At 41.9% G+C, this 14,351-nt stretch overlaps 1 protein-coding gene across 19 annotated transcripts in view; it reads left to right on the plus strand.

Annotated features, from left to right (window-relative positions):
* Positions 1 to 2,207: 2,207 nt before the first annotated feature.
* The window catches only part of BBX (BBX high mobility group box domain containing), a 288,232-nt gene continuing 276,088 nt past the window's right edge, over positions 2,208 to 14,351 (plus strand). For 4 of the 19 annotated variants that reach the window (XM_055110234.2, XM_055110238.2, XM_055110240.2 and 1 more), the window contains exons 1-2: positions 2,367 to 2,521; positions 5,738 to 5,809. The gene's annotated coding sequence lies outside the window, so the exon portion shown is untranslated. Of the gene's footprint in view, positions 2,667 to 2,825; positions 3,066 to 3,313; positions 3,609 to 4,751; positions 4,900 to 5,737; positions 5,810 to 14,351 lie in introns of those variants that run through there. The other 15 variants (XM_063602882.1, XM_008978760.4, XM_055110243.1 and 12 more) reach the window with 9 other exon arrangements.

Raw genomic sequence — 14,351 nt, forward strand, 5'->3', positions numbered from 1 at the left:
TATTAAAAGTCCTCAGTTTAAGTTCCTTCTTCATTATCATTCTGTGCAATATGGAGCAGGCTATATAACTTGTCCCTGACTCATTTCTCCTATGGGTAAACTAGAGGTGATAATACTTAGCACTGACCTCAGAGCAGTGTAGTGTGGATAAAGAACATTTTGTTCCTTGTGTCAACTAAATGAAACTGCCATTAATAGACTTTTTTTTTTTTTTTTTTTTTTGAGACGGAGTCTCGCCCTGTCCCCCAGGCAGGAGTGCAATGGTGCAGTCTGGACTTACAGCAACCTCCACCTCCTGGGTTCTAGTGATTCTCCTGCCTCAGCCTCCCGAGTAGCTGGGATTACAGGTGCCCACCACCACGTTCAGCTATTTTTTGTATTTTTAGTAGAGACGGGGGTTTCACCGTGTTGGTCAGGCTGGTCTCGAACTCCTGACCTCAGGTCATCCACCCGCCTCCATCTCACAAAGTGCTGGGATGACAGGTGTGAGCCACCGCGCCCGCACCTAATACAAACTTTGATATTATCTGTTTAAAATGCTGTGATTGGCTGGGCGCCGTGGCTCATGCCTGTAATCTCAACACTTTGGGAGGCTGAGGCAGGTGGAACACCTGAGGTCAGGAGTTCGAGACCAGCCTGACTAACATGGTGAAACTCTGTCTCTACAAAAATACAAAAATTAGCCAGGCGTGATGGCAGGTGCCTGTAGTCCCAGCTTACTCGGGAGGCTGAGGTGGGAGAATCTCTTGAACCCGGGAGGCGGAGGTTGCAGTGAGCTGAGATCACGCCATTGCACTCCAGCCTGGGCTACAGGGTTAGACTCCATCTCAAAAATAAAATAAAATAAAATAAAATAAAATGCTGTGATTTTTATATACTTTTCCTTTTAAAAATGATTTTTCTAAAAAAATAAACATCACATTTCTAAATACCACTTTGTTTTCTGAACTTTTTAAACTTTTCTGATTTTGTTTCTCTTTCTCCCTCTTACACAGGAGTGCTCACATGCACACATACACTCTTTTAACAATTTTATGGATGCGAGAGAAAAACCTTAAGACAGCATCAAGGAAATAAAAGGGGAATTGAAATAAGTTGCCTTAGTCGGGTTTTCTTTAAGTTTTAAAGCTACTTACCTAGGCCATAAAATCGTAGTGTTTATGTAATCTCCAAAATGTTTGTATTTAAGAATAATTCACCAACTCTTAAAACGGAAGGAACCCTAAGAAAACATCTAGGCCTAAGATAATGCCTGACACATAGTAGATGCTGAATAAACATTTAATTGAGGGAATCTGGAAAAGCTTCTTATTTTAATCTTAAAAATCAAAATCAAGTCTGAGCATTGGAGAGGTTAAGTAACTTGCTCAAGATTGCTCAGCTGGTTAAAGAGTTTAATCTACAATTTATTCCTTCTAATTTCCAGCTTTGACTTCTTTCCACCAACCTGTTGACTTATTTGTATTGAACTGTCTCACATAATCTTCCGAAGTTGCATTGTTGAAAAACAATCAGAAAGACCAGTCCTGAGGTTCATCATCTCCAAAAGTCATGCAACATATGATGTTCACATGAGATGTGAAATATGTAAAGAATCATATATTTTTATACATAATATGCAAAATATAAATCATGTGTATATTGAATCAAAGGTCTGTTTTGAAGGCTAAGGGTCAATAGCCAATCCTCCATGACTTATTTTACCTAACAGCACAGTTTGCATGTCCACACAGGTGATGGCAGTCCACTGACCAGTTAAAAGTTGTTTGGCTATTTCAGCAAAATGTTTATCTTTGTGTGTTGTTATATTGATTTTTTTGAATCTACCTACGAATGAGGCACTAACAACCTCAATGCATTAGAGTCCTGATAAACTTATCTTGCACTATTTTGGCCTATGTGATAGCTAACCCATTGACAAAAGAAATCCAAGGTGATAAAAGCCTTTCTTGGCCACTTGTTAGCCGGGTCAGGCTGTAAAATCGTAACACAATGCAGGCCTCTTCCATGGGGCACCAAAAGGCAGCGATGAAAAACCCCCCTCACTTCCATATCCAGTGGAGTTGTAGTTTATTACCATAACCCTCCCAAGTCAAAAGGACACCAGTTTCAAGCCTTGCAACTTGGTGCAGACAGGGGTTTTCCCCTTTACCCCACTCTGCTGGGCCTCTTTACCTGTCCTCTCCTACTGTCTACAGGTCCCGAACATTAGAAAATAGAAAATGTGATGATCTTTGTGTGTCTCTGTAAAATGTGTGTATGTGTGCGTGTGTTTGGGTGTAACGGGCCTCTTGTTTGGCTGCGCGGCCTGTCCGTCACTGCGCGGGCCAATGGCAGGCTGCCTTATATAAAATGAGTGTTTTCAGTCTCTCCGGGTTGCATGTACTGTATGTGGAGCAGTGTACAGTGAAGCGGAGGCAGAGCGGCTCCGCGAGCTTCTCTCCACTTTCCCATAGAGAAACCCTGACTGGCCGCTGAGGGCTAGCTACACACACGCCCTCACGCCCGGCGAGCCCGCGAGGTAGGCGCCCCCCATCCCCAGCCCTCCCCGGGCGCACTCCGCTCACTTTCTGTTTTCCTACTCACTTGCGAGCCGCCGGGCTGCAGCCCCAAGGACTCCGCGGCAGGAGCAGCGGCGGCGGCGGCGGCGGCGGCGGCGGCAGCCGGTAGGGTGGACTTGAGGAAGACGGAGGGAACCCCGCGCGTCCGGAGCCGCCGCCAGCCGCTCCGCTCCCTGGGCACTTTCCCCCTCCGCCAAAACTTTGGGTCGGGAGAGGTCGGGGGCGAGGGTCGCGGCGGCCGCGCCGGCTGGGGCCGGGGGGCGGGGGGCGCTGAGGCAGTGCCCTGCGAGCGGGAGGCTGGGGGCCGGGCTGGGGAGTAGTAGGCCAGCCGGTGCCAGGCTGCGTTTGCAACCAGCACCTCTCGGCACACAGGCAGCGCCGCCTGAGAGGGGCACGGGCGCCGGGGCGCGGGCTGGAGCGGCCCCAGGAAAACAACAACAGAGCCCTCACGCCGGCGGACGGCTCGTGGCCGCCCCGGGAGCCCCAAACTTCATTTCGGCGAAAGTACGTGGAGCCCTGCCTGGTCTCGGCTGCCGGGGAGGTGGGGCCTGGGGAGCAGGGGCAGTGGAGGAAGGTACGAGGAGCCAGCCTTCGGTGGATTTATTGAACGTTTCGTCTGCGTTGGTGACCGGGAACAGCAGCCCAGTTGCTCGTTCATCTGGAGAGTTGGGATTTGGGTGTTCCGGCCCCGCAGATCAGTGCCCTCTCACCCCCCACCCCTACCCAAATGCGCGGCGAGTAGAGAAAGTGCTGTTTTAGTGCCAGAGTAGCCTGGAGGAAGAATAGGGGGAGAGGGGGAAGAGGGCGAGGGAGAAGGGGAGAGAGAAGAGGGAGGGAAGGGGGGGGAGAGAGGGAGACAGAGAGAGAGGGAGAGAGAGAACGGGAGGGAAGAGAGGAGGGGGAAGAGGAGGAGGGAGGCTGTGTCAGGATTTTGCTTGAATGTGGGATTATGTTGTGTCAATAAGTTTAAGGTGGAGAGAGCGAGGCTGAGGGTGGTGGTGGAGGGGAGGAGGAAGGCCTTGGCCGTTTAAAGTCTTGTTTCTGAAGGTAAGTTACGGCTTTGCCTGGTCGCGATGACAGAAAACTTGCAGATCCTTTATCCGGGGATGGGGTCGATGCCTCTAGAACGAGCTCCCTAGCCCTCTTAAGCCACACTCGTGTTACACTGTTATTTGCTGCGATCCGGGTCGCTAGTAAATTACAGAAATCAGACTCGAGGTTTCTTTTCCTCCTCCACCTCGTCTCGCTCACTCACCCTCTGAAATTTATTATCATATTTTATTTATTTTTTGGTATTGTATGAAACTTAACATAACTGAGACCGAACCCGAGTCCTGTAATTTACAAGGACCCTGAATCCCAGAATCTGGAACACGTTTATGTGTGAAATAGCCGCGATCATTTCTGCTAAATGAGGAAGGTAAAACGAAACGATGCAAAAAGCTAAGACACAACATGTACGACAGAGGGGGGGGGAGAGGGAGAGACAGAGAGAGAAGCTATTTTTTGCTTTCCTTTCTGTAGGAAGGAAAATAAAGCGTGCATTCCCCTTCCTTCCCGGTGTGTAGGGTCTAGTCAATATTTTAACTGTCTGTGGACAAATTAGTCCAGGTGGATCTTGTTGAAAAGTTTCGCGAGGTGGGGTGGAGGTGGGGGGGGGCCGAAGGGGAAGGTGGGTGGAGGTTGTGGGGGATGGGGACGGAGCGAGCTCTGCCTCTGCTAATGGTCATTGGCCTGGGGCTTTGAAACCATTGCCTGTCCTGCTAATGACACGTCCAGTTCTCTTCTCCCGGCCGCGGACGCCGGGCTGCCGTTCCCGGGGTGGCTGACTGGGACTGGGGTACTTTCCCCGCGCGGGGAGGGGCGTTCTTCGCCATCTCCTGGGGTTGCCCACTCGCGGCGTGGGGGCCCCCACGCGGCCCCCCGCCCCTGCGCGCCGCCGCCACCTCTGCTCGCGCGACTTTTGTAGGCAGCCAGCGGCCCAGGGGCGCCGGGGGTCCCCGGCGCGGACGTCCCCGCGCGGCCACCCCGGGTCCGGCCCCACGCGCTCTGCGCCGCGCGGTCCAAGCCCGGAATGGCAGCGCCGGGCCGGGCGCCGGCGGTGCCTCCCTGGGGGGCAGCGGAGGCAGAGGCAGTGGCGGCGGGATCTTCGCCGGGGCCCGCGGGAGGAGGAGGAGGAGAGGGAGAAGGAGGAGGGGAAGAAGGAGGAAGAGGAGGAGAGGGAGGCGTTTTCTGCCCAGACCGCCGCCAGTTCGAGCAGGCACGGGCACGGGGACACCCCACTCGTTGCTCCTCCGTTATGGAAAGGTGTTTAGCAGACTTTTACGCCCGGAGTGTGGTATTTGCACTTCATTTTTTCCTCCCCCCTCTTTCCCAAAGCAAGATGGACTCTATTCCCTTTCTCTTTCTCCCACTGCCTCTGCCTCTGTCTTGTCAGCCTTTAAGATCGACATTTTGTACTAAGATGCAAACTTGATGGTGACCAGCAACAAAGCCGGGGTGGGATCCCTCGCCCTCTTCCTCCCTCCTTGTTTCCTAGCTCCCCCCACCCCGACCTCGCAGACCTGGTGGCCCTGCACTTGCCGCTGTGGGCTTTGGCGAATGTGTTTTCCCTGGTCGGTTCCTATCTCCAATCTGGGGATTGTGACCCGGGCTGGGTGTTTGGGAGACGGCAGTGGCCGCCCAGGTCTGAAAGGCTGAGGGCTTCGATACCTGGACCCGCTGCCGCCGCGGTGGCACCTCCCGCCGTCTCCTGGGCAAGGCGAGGCTTGGGCTGCCTATCGATCCCTATGATTTGGTTACTGGTGTGTTTGTCCTGGGGGCGGTGATCACTTGTGCAAGTTGATGAATGATCGCGGTGTGGTTTTTGCGTTTGCAGAATGGATCAACTTTCTGCTTTGTACATGTGGGGAGTAGGAAGCGAGGGTACGGGAGATACCCTAGAATGCCAGTTGGGTTGCCCCCCAGCCTCTGCCCTTTCAATACGGGGAGCTTCTTTGCCTTCTGTTCCCACAGTTCTCCAGTGTGTGGGGGGGTGGTAGAGAAAGGGGAGGGGTTAGTGGGAGCTGGACTCCTGGGTTTTGGTACCTTTTCTTCATAGATGTTACAGGACTTGGGACTGTACTATTGTAAAGCCCTACTATACTGATGATGTACCTTTATTTGATACTTTATAGGTCACTATCATATGACAAAGGCTTTGCCGCAGTTCATCTTCCTCCCTGTGTACTTTCCATTTGCCTTCCTGGGTAAGTATGCAAACTGTTCGTACAGGGAAGCAGGATGACAATTAGTAATGACATAAGGGTCTTTATTGTTCACAGAGGAAGATGCTTTATTGGGGTTACAGCACCCCAGAAACCTTGTCTCACTGAGTTTCCCACAGCATAAGTCAGTTTATGATTCTTAGTGTTTAGAATTCAGCTGTGGGTTATTATTAAGATAGTAAATATTCATTTTGTGTTTATCTACAAGTAATTGTCGTTTCAAAACTTATTCTCAAATAGGCATTTTAATTTATAATGAAATTTTACATAGCATTGAAGGTCTAGTAAATTTAATGCTAGACAATACTATAGGAAGAGTGCAGTGTATGAGTGGAGAGAATTATTAAAAACCCAAGGAAGCATTGTGCAGAAGTCCTCTAATTATAGTGACTGACATTTGCTTACTCTCTCTCAAGTTCTCTTTCTTGAGTAATCTGTGGTGTTTGTAACAGTTACTTTTGGGGTGGGGAAAGGTGGGATTGGCAGTGTGGTAAATCTAGCGTTTAGTGCACTAATTTGATTCAAAATTGATCATAATTTCTTTTAAAACTTACATGTTTGGAGAAATTAGGAACAATTCGGTAGCCTGTAAATTTAATAAACAAAGACTTTGAGATCTGTTGTTAAGTGCCTTTTTCAGATATATGACTCCCAAGTGGAAAAATCTGCAAAATATGTGTGGGACAGTAAGTGTGTGGAAAATTTGTGAGAGGTAACAGTGTGGGTAAGAACTGAGGGTTTACAGAGCATTTGAAAGCAGCACAGTGAGCCTAATCTGCAGAAAACCACCTTGTAAGTTTGCCCCTCCATTGTAAAGGAACACCCCAGGTACTCTGAGTTGTTGATGTTTGGAAACTAGTACTAAATTGTGTAAATCAGCTGTAGTGCTTTGTAATATTACCATAGTGAATTTAGAGATTGTATTTTGTGAATGAAAATGAACTTGAACTTACTTTTCTGTGAAAGAAAATTTAGAGACCTCATCTGTGGTGTTTCCTGGATTGCTGACATAATGTGTACATTAACAAAATTATTGTCTTTGTATTAAGAATATAAAACTGTTGTCTTAGTATTGAGTTAGAGGACTAGACCTTTCTGGTAGTGTCCATTTGGTAACAAAATATACTTTCATGTTATTGAAGACTTTAGATAATCTATGTAAGTTTTGCATTGAACATTTAGAAAATCTAGAGAACTTTAGATAATCTGTATATGTTTTGCATCGAACATTTTCTATGGAATATAAATATTGCATTACTGCTGATAATTAGGTGGTTTGTTCACTAAGAGCTCAGAATACATCACATACATAGCAGGCCAATCGGAGTGGTCAAAATGAGAAGGTTCTATAAGATGAATTTAGTGCACACTAAAATACATGGATTTCATTGTCTTTGAGTTTTTTTAAAGCTTGTTTGAAAAGTTTCATTTTGGGCAAGAGTATTCAAAATGCATTCTTGATTACTAAAGAACACCACATTTATACTGTTAGGCACATTATTTTGTTCATTGCAACAAACTTTTAATATTCCTTCCCCATGGAAATGTGTTTGACCAATTCAGAAATTAATATGATAGGTTAGTAATGTTGAGAATAAAAGTCTGATAAGTGCTTGTATTTCTTTGAGATATCAAGTGACTGCTTCATTAAAACAATATTTTCAAGAACAGTCTTGGACTTTGAAGTCAGTGAAGTAGTTCTGATAGTGTAAATCTTGTAATAGTGATCTAAAAAAAGTCATTTTGACAATGAATTGCCAGTTATTGGCATCTAAAATGTATCTATTAGATTTGAGGCTTACTTATCAAAATAAGAATTTAAAGAAGTTTTTGCTTCTCCATTTCCAAGTGTTTCCAAACTTCCCATTTTATTATTCTGCATGTCTCTGTTAGGTTCTGAAACTGAAGCCCTAGTTTGCATTTCACATTTAATGCTAGCTATTGAAAAGGTGGCTCATCTATGTTGTTTCCTAGTGTTACCTCTTTGGAGGTACTGTGGCAGTTTTAGGAAAAATCTTTCTCTAGAGACATAGATGTTTTTTAAAATTTGCAATTTTTGAAACATTAAGAAAATGTATCTTGATCTTTGTATCCATTTTTTTGTTCAAGGTATATGAGTTTTTGAGATAGCTGTGCTTTTAACATACTTTGAAAATGGTATATATAGCACTTTTGACCTTATAGATCTGATTTTTATACTTAATCCATTAAAACAGATTCCTGTAGACGTTGAATTTAGAACATATCTTTGAATGAAAATGAGGTTGCACATATGATTACGATTGGCCTGTGCCGTAAGTAACTACGTAGTTGATAAGTTTTCTGTATGTTGTAAAAATAAATAGGTCTGAAGATGTTGTGCAACTCATGAAAATCTAACTCAGTAGCTAAAATATTTATAAAGCCACACTTTTCAGTAAAATCACAGGCAATTTTTAATTACTAGTCATTAGTCAGCCTACTAACAGTATATGTTTTCTTACATTTCATAAAGAACATGGGTAAAAGCAAGGGGTATATTTTTAAGTAGATCTTGTCATGAATTTCAATTACTTTTATATTAGAAATCTTTAATAGAAATGGTAAAGGCTTCACAGCTCTATACTACTAAAAAAAAGAACTTTTTGAAAACAGTTCCATTACAGATGTGCCTTTTTGCTGTACTACAGGAAGTCCCTGAAGTTATTATTAGTGTCTTACAAAAGTATATGAAATGTTGACAATTGTTACATCAAATGCTCCAAATTACTAAATATAGGCATTAATTTTAACATATTACATTACCACCAACGTGGCATACCTGTGCTTTAAGATTTAACCTTAAGCAGGTGCTTAACTTAAGAGGAAGATGCTTTTCTTGAACTTGTACCTTGAAGTCCATCTCATTGTTTAACATTTCACCACTGAGGGTACCTTTTGAAATGGGCCTGAGTGGTATCTCTCCTGTATTTTTTGTCAGATTCCTTCTTGTCACTATGAAATGAAAACAAACTCAACTTTACTAAAGACATTGTAATCTTACTGCTTTGTTTTTATCGTGTGTCCCAGGGAAATCAGATGCAGGCAGTCCTCAGTACACTCAGCAACACTGCTATGAAGGGAATAGGTAAAGAGAAAGACTGAGACTGAATGGAGGCTCTTCCAGCTTGAAGATTCTGTGACTGTCATTCAGTCACTGGGTGTTGTACTACCTCAAGGGTAGTCATCACATACTGTGTCTAATTGTCAATATTTCTGTATTTTAAGTCATACCTGTGGAAAGCACTTTTTGATTACAACTTCGCTCAATGTTCATATGTGATATTATCCTTTAGAAGGCAGTTATATTTCCTTGAAATGCCAGTACATCATTTTAAAACTGTACAGATATACCCGGAAAATCCTCATGTATTAATGGGGATTGTTTTCATTTTTTTTTTTTTGCTTTCAAGGAAACAGGTAAGAATTGAAATAAGTGCCAGTTATGTGAGAGAATACAAAAGAAGCAAGCCAGTAAAGAATTTCATCTAAAAGTATATATAAATAGAAGATGAGAGAATGAAAGACTTAAAAGATTAAATATAGACCATGAAACGTTGATATTACCAAATGTACCAAAATGTAAACTTAATAAGTTAAAATATGTAAGTTCGAGAATCTAGGTAGTGAAATGACTTCAGATAATGAGAAGGTTTGTATAAAATGCAAAGTGACAGGCTAGGTTTGGTGGCTCACACCTGTAATCCCAGCACTTCGGGAGGCGGAAGCAAGTGGATCACCTGAGGTCAGAAGTTTGAGACCAGCCTGGCCAACATGGTGAAACCTTGTCTTTACTAAAAATACAAAAATTAGTCAGGTGTATTGGTGGGCACCTGTAATCCCAGCTACTTGGGAGGCTGAGGCAGGAGAATCCCTTGAACCTGGAGGTTTCAATGAGCTGAGATTGTGCCACAGCACTCCAGCCTGGGCGACAGAGCAAGACTCTGTCTCCAAAACAAAACAAAACAAAACAGAAAAACACAAAGTAACAATGAGAATGAATTGGATTTTATGAAATCTTAAAAAATTAAAAATATTTTAAAATGTTGATTAAATAATTAAGCCAATGGTTAAACATGGTCCTCGGATGAAAAGTTCAGGGAATAAAACAAACTCCTGGAACAGAATAACTGAACTCTTAAAAGGAACATACAAGGTTGCATTTTTTGTGATAGGAATAATTAAATAAAAGGCCAATAACCTACTTTAGAGGAGAAATAAGAATGGGGTAAAAATTATTCAAAACAGCTGTATTTCTCAAATACTTTTGACTGAGGTATATTATAAAAAATACCTTTAACATCCCAATCCACATAAAAGAACTGAAACAAGTTTCCTGAAACAGGACAAAGTGCAGTGCCCTCTGATATTTTCTATTCCTAACTAATCTTTATAAATCCAATGTGTTTCAAGCCATTTTATTAAACAAAAAATACTAGGTATTATCTATCAAATTGATTTCATGACTTATAGTTTGAAAAACACTGGCCTAGAGTGCCTGCTTGCCTTCTTAGAAATGGAGGTCTCTAGGCCTCATCCTTTGATATTCTCATTCAGTGTTTCTGGGGTGGGGCCATGGAATTTAGATTTTAGCACATGTAGCAGGTGATTCTAAAGCAAATAGGAGGTCCTCCAATTGACTTTGAGAAACCTCAGTACAAAGGACAGATGGCCTAAGATTGGATGTTCTGAATGTGGGGCTGAAGTTCATTGACTTTATGAGGTGTCTTGCATCTTCACCATTCTTTGGCTGTATTTCAGTCAGCATGTTTGCAATACTGAGGAAGGTCCTCATCACCCTCTGTAGGTGCTCCTGTAGTAGAAGGTGTAGTACAAGGAACAGAGACCGTACCACCAAAGAGCTCTAGGTTCCACTCCTGCTGCCTCTATTGCTTATTAGTTGCGGGACTCTGAGCATGTTACCTCACATCCCTTAAACTTTCATTCTCATATGTGCACAATGGGTATGGTAATGTTTACCATGCAATAATATGGGGATTACACAAGACAGTAATGAATGTAGGACCCTTATTCACAGTTAGCGCTCAATATATAGTCTCTGTTTTTGTAATTACATCTCATCTCACCCTACCCTCCACTGTTTGAAATTTCTGAAAGCCTTTTAGTTTTTTTTTTTCTCTAAAGTGATTCTCACCTCTAGTTATCATGAAACATGGGTATGTTTTTAACTAGACATGAGGTGCTGGACAAGTAATTTGTTAGGGAAGGAAATAATAAGAGTAACCAGAAAGAGAAAAGCCAAGCACAGCTGAGGCACGCCACAGTAAAGTACAGTCCTCCTTCAGGTTTGGGGAATGATTTTCCCACCTCTTTAAAAAAGTAGAGTATGGGATGAGAGAACAGCTCTTTTCATATTTCAAGGTAGTTCTCCCTTGTCAGCACAGGGCATTCTCTCTGGTGACTTATAGATATTAGAATGTCTTAGAGTATCAGTTCTCAAACTTTCTTCCGTCAAGACACATGTGTAATCCCAGCCCTTTGGGAGGCTGAGGAAGGAGGATTGCTTGAGCTTAGGAGTTTAAGACTAGCCCGGGCAACATAGTGAGACCTTGCCTGTACTACAAATAAAAACAAATTAGCTGGGGGTGGTGGTGTGTGCCTGTAGTCCCAGCTACTCGGAGGCTGAGGTGGGAGGATCACTTGAGCCCGCACGGTTGAGGCTGCGGTGAGCCGTGATCGTGCCACCGCACTCCAGCCTGGGTGAAAGAGCAAGGTCCTGTCTCAAAAAAAAAAAACCAAAACAAAAACATGTGACCAATGTTTACATATGGGACATTATGATTTCCCCTGGTTAACAGACAGATAAATTATGCTGTGAGTTTTATAGGTAGTTCACAGTGTGATAAAGCCACTCCTTTTTTAAAAAAAGTCAAGAAAGGCATATCAAATTGCAAGTGAGAATGGTGTTGTAATGAAAACTTTGAATATACTTAATAAACACATGGAAAATTGTAAATTATGGTACTTTAATTGTTCTAATTGGGGCGTTCCTCATAAACAAAACCCATCCTTGTGTCAAGGCATGGAGATTGAGAAGTGTTACATATGTAGTGCTTAACAAATTACATTGCACAAAATAGGCACTTGAAAAGAGGGGCAAGCTAAGGAGAAGATAAATGGGGAATACATTAAATCCCTGAAATCTCAAAACAATGTGAAAACCAAAAGCTGGGGAAATGTACAGAAAATACAGAAGACTACAGGTATCAGGGTTTTCAAATGGTACTGTCGTACTCAAATACACATTGACACAAAAATTTAAGTAGTCTCAACAATCATTAAATTTATGTGAATAAATCAAAATTAAGTGACTTTGGCATTTCCTAATTTTTAAGGTTATATTTGCCAGGAACGTCTTCCCACTTTGCTAAATTTTAATTTGCCATACGTTTTTGATCTCCAGTAAATTAATAAGCTGTATATATTTTGAAAACGCCTCAGTACTTTGATGTAGTAGTATTGGAAATCGATTCACAATCTTTTATCTAAAAAGCTCTGAAAAACTAAAAGTTTTTTTTTTCCTTCAGAAGTGTGGTATCAAAACTCATTTGGTAGCAAAACCTAACCCATACTATCATGGGATTGTTTAAAGTAGTTTTCAAGCCTGCTTAGAATATTCACATATTTTGCTGGAAATAATAATATTGATTAATTGTGAGGTATTATCCTAGATATAGCTAGGAATGTTATGTAATATGTGCTATAGGTACCATTTTGCCTTTTTAAACCCCACAAAAATCTGAATCCTGAAGCATATCAGGACCTAAGGGTTTTAAATAAGGGATTGTGATCCTATTGCATTAACTTCCTTGGTTGGTAGAGTGAAATTCTCTGATATGCCTAACCACTTAACCCAATGAAAAATTATTTTGCTAACTTTGATCACTGATCATTGAACAATTTAAGTTCCTTGCCAGCTAACAAATGATGAAAGATTTTTTAACATTATATATTACCTCAATCAAACTGCTGAAACCCTGTGGCTCCAAATGTACAGGTGTAAGGCATAAGGATATAAAGTCAGGTAAGCAAAATGGTAGTCATTGACATCATTTGTACCATCTAAGTTGAGCCAAGTTAAAGGCTTCTGGGTAAGGAAAGCTTAAACCCAGGCAGAACCTGGTTAGTTCACATTTCATTGAACCTCTTATATTCCATTTTGACGTGATGATTCCTTTGTTGTTGTTTTTAGTTTTATTAAACACACACTAAAATCTGCATAACATTTGAAACCCGTACCATGTTGAAAAATGTTTCTTATGTAATTATGAAAGGCTACTTTCATTAATGGTTTATTGTTATTAGAGGTTATTTTCCTTTATTATACTGCTACCTGCACATTTTTTTCCCCATCTATCAGGAAAATAAAAATAGACAGTGTTTTCTGTAATTTAGTCTGTTCTCAGATGAGAATGTTTTCAGGTTATATTGTTTTGTAGAGGTTCTAGATACCTTTATTTTCAATAATTAATTATGAAATGTTCAGATCTTGCCTTTTAATTTCCTATAAAACTACTTTAGAAAAATGAAAAATATGTCATGGGGAAGAGTCTATATGGCAATCTAGGAATAAAGTAATAGCTTTATCTGATTTGTTATGGTAAGACTTAAGTCAGTCTTCATTTGATATAGACTGGAACTGTTAATGCTAAGGAATTGTTTATTGATAGGACTTTCATTATTTATTTACATGACTACATTCCTTGGTGTAGGAAAGCCACAGATTAAGTAATTCAGAGGGACTCTTATTAGCAATGCTGATTCTTTTAATATTAAAAATGCTGGCTTGTTTTTCAGCTTTTGGTGCACCTCTCAAAACTCACCCAAGTGTAGAGTTCTCATGGACTGCAGAGGGAATGTGGTGGAGCATGGAACAAAATGAGAAAATAATTCTTTACATCCAGCTGTCAGACTTTGATTATCTTTTGAGTTATTGAAATTATCATTTTCTTTCTTCCCTCCTAGGGTTTCCCTCCCTTCTTTTCCCTCCCTCCTTCTCTTCTTCTTCCTCTCTCTCATCTCTTTTTTTCTCTCCCAGTCTATTTTATTTGGTAATGTGCATCTGTGATACTGCATAAAAATATTTTAGAATGGGAATAGGGAGTTGAGCTTTCCTTTTTTAAAACACCTTTGTTTGAGTTTAAAGATCGATTTGTAGTTTTTGAGTCCTTTTGGTATTTATCACTGCCTATATAAACAATTGTTGATAAATGAGCTTGAGACTTATACACATCCCTACATATGAAAGTGTCAGTTAGGAAGGGATTATAAGGAACCTTTAGCAGGGCTCTGTGAAATAAAGGCACCTGTTGTTTTTATGAAATAATGGAAATAAACTCCTTATCCAAACATTTTCAGTTTTAGGTTGATAGAATGACTACACAGTTTCATTTAAACTTCAGGAAAGTTGAATGCAGTTTTTAGAAGTTTCCCAAAGAGTATTTTACACTAGGAGGAAGGGAGAAAGATAATCTGGACTAAGGGC

The sequence above is a fragment of the Pan paniscus genome, chromosome 2, assembly GCF_029289425.2.
Source record: "Pan paniscus chromosome 2, NHGRI_mPanPan1-v2.0_pri, whole genome shotgun sequence".
Classification (NCBI taxonomy): domain Eukaryota; kingdom Metazoa; phylum Chordata; class Mammalia; order Primates; family Hominidae; genus Pan; species Pan paniscus.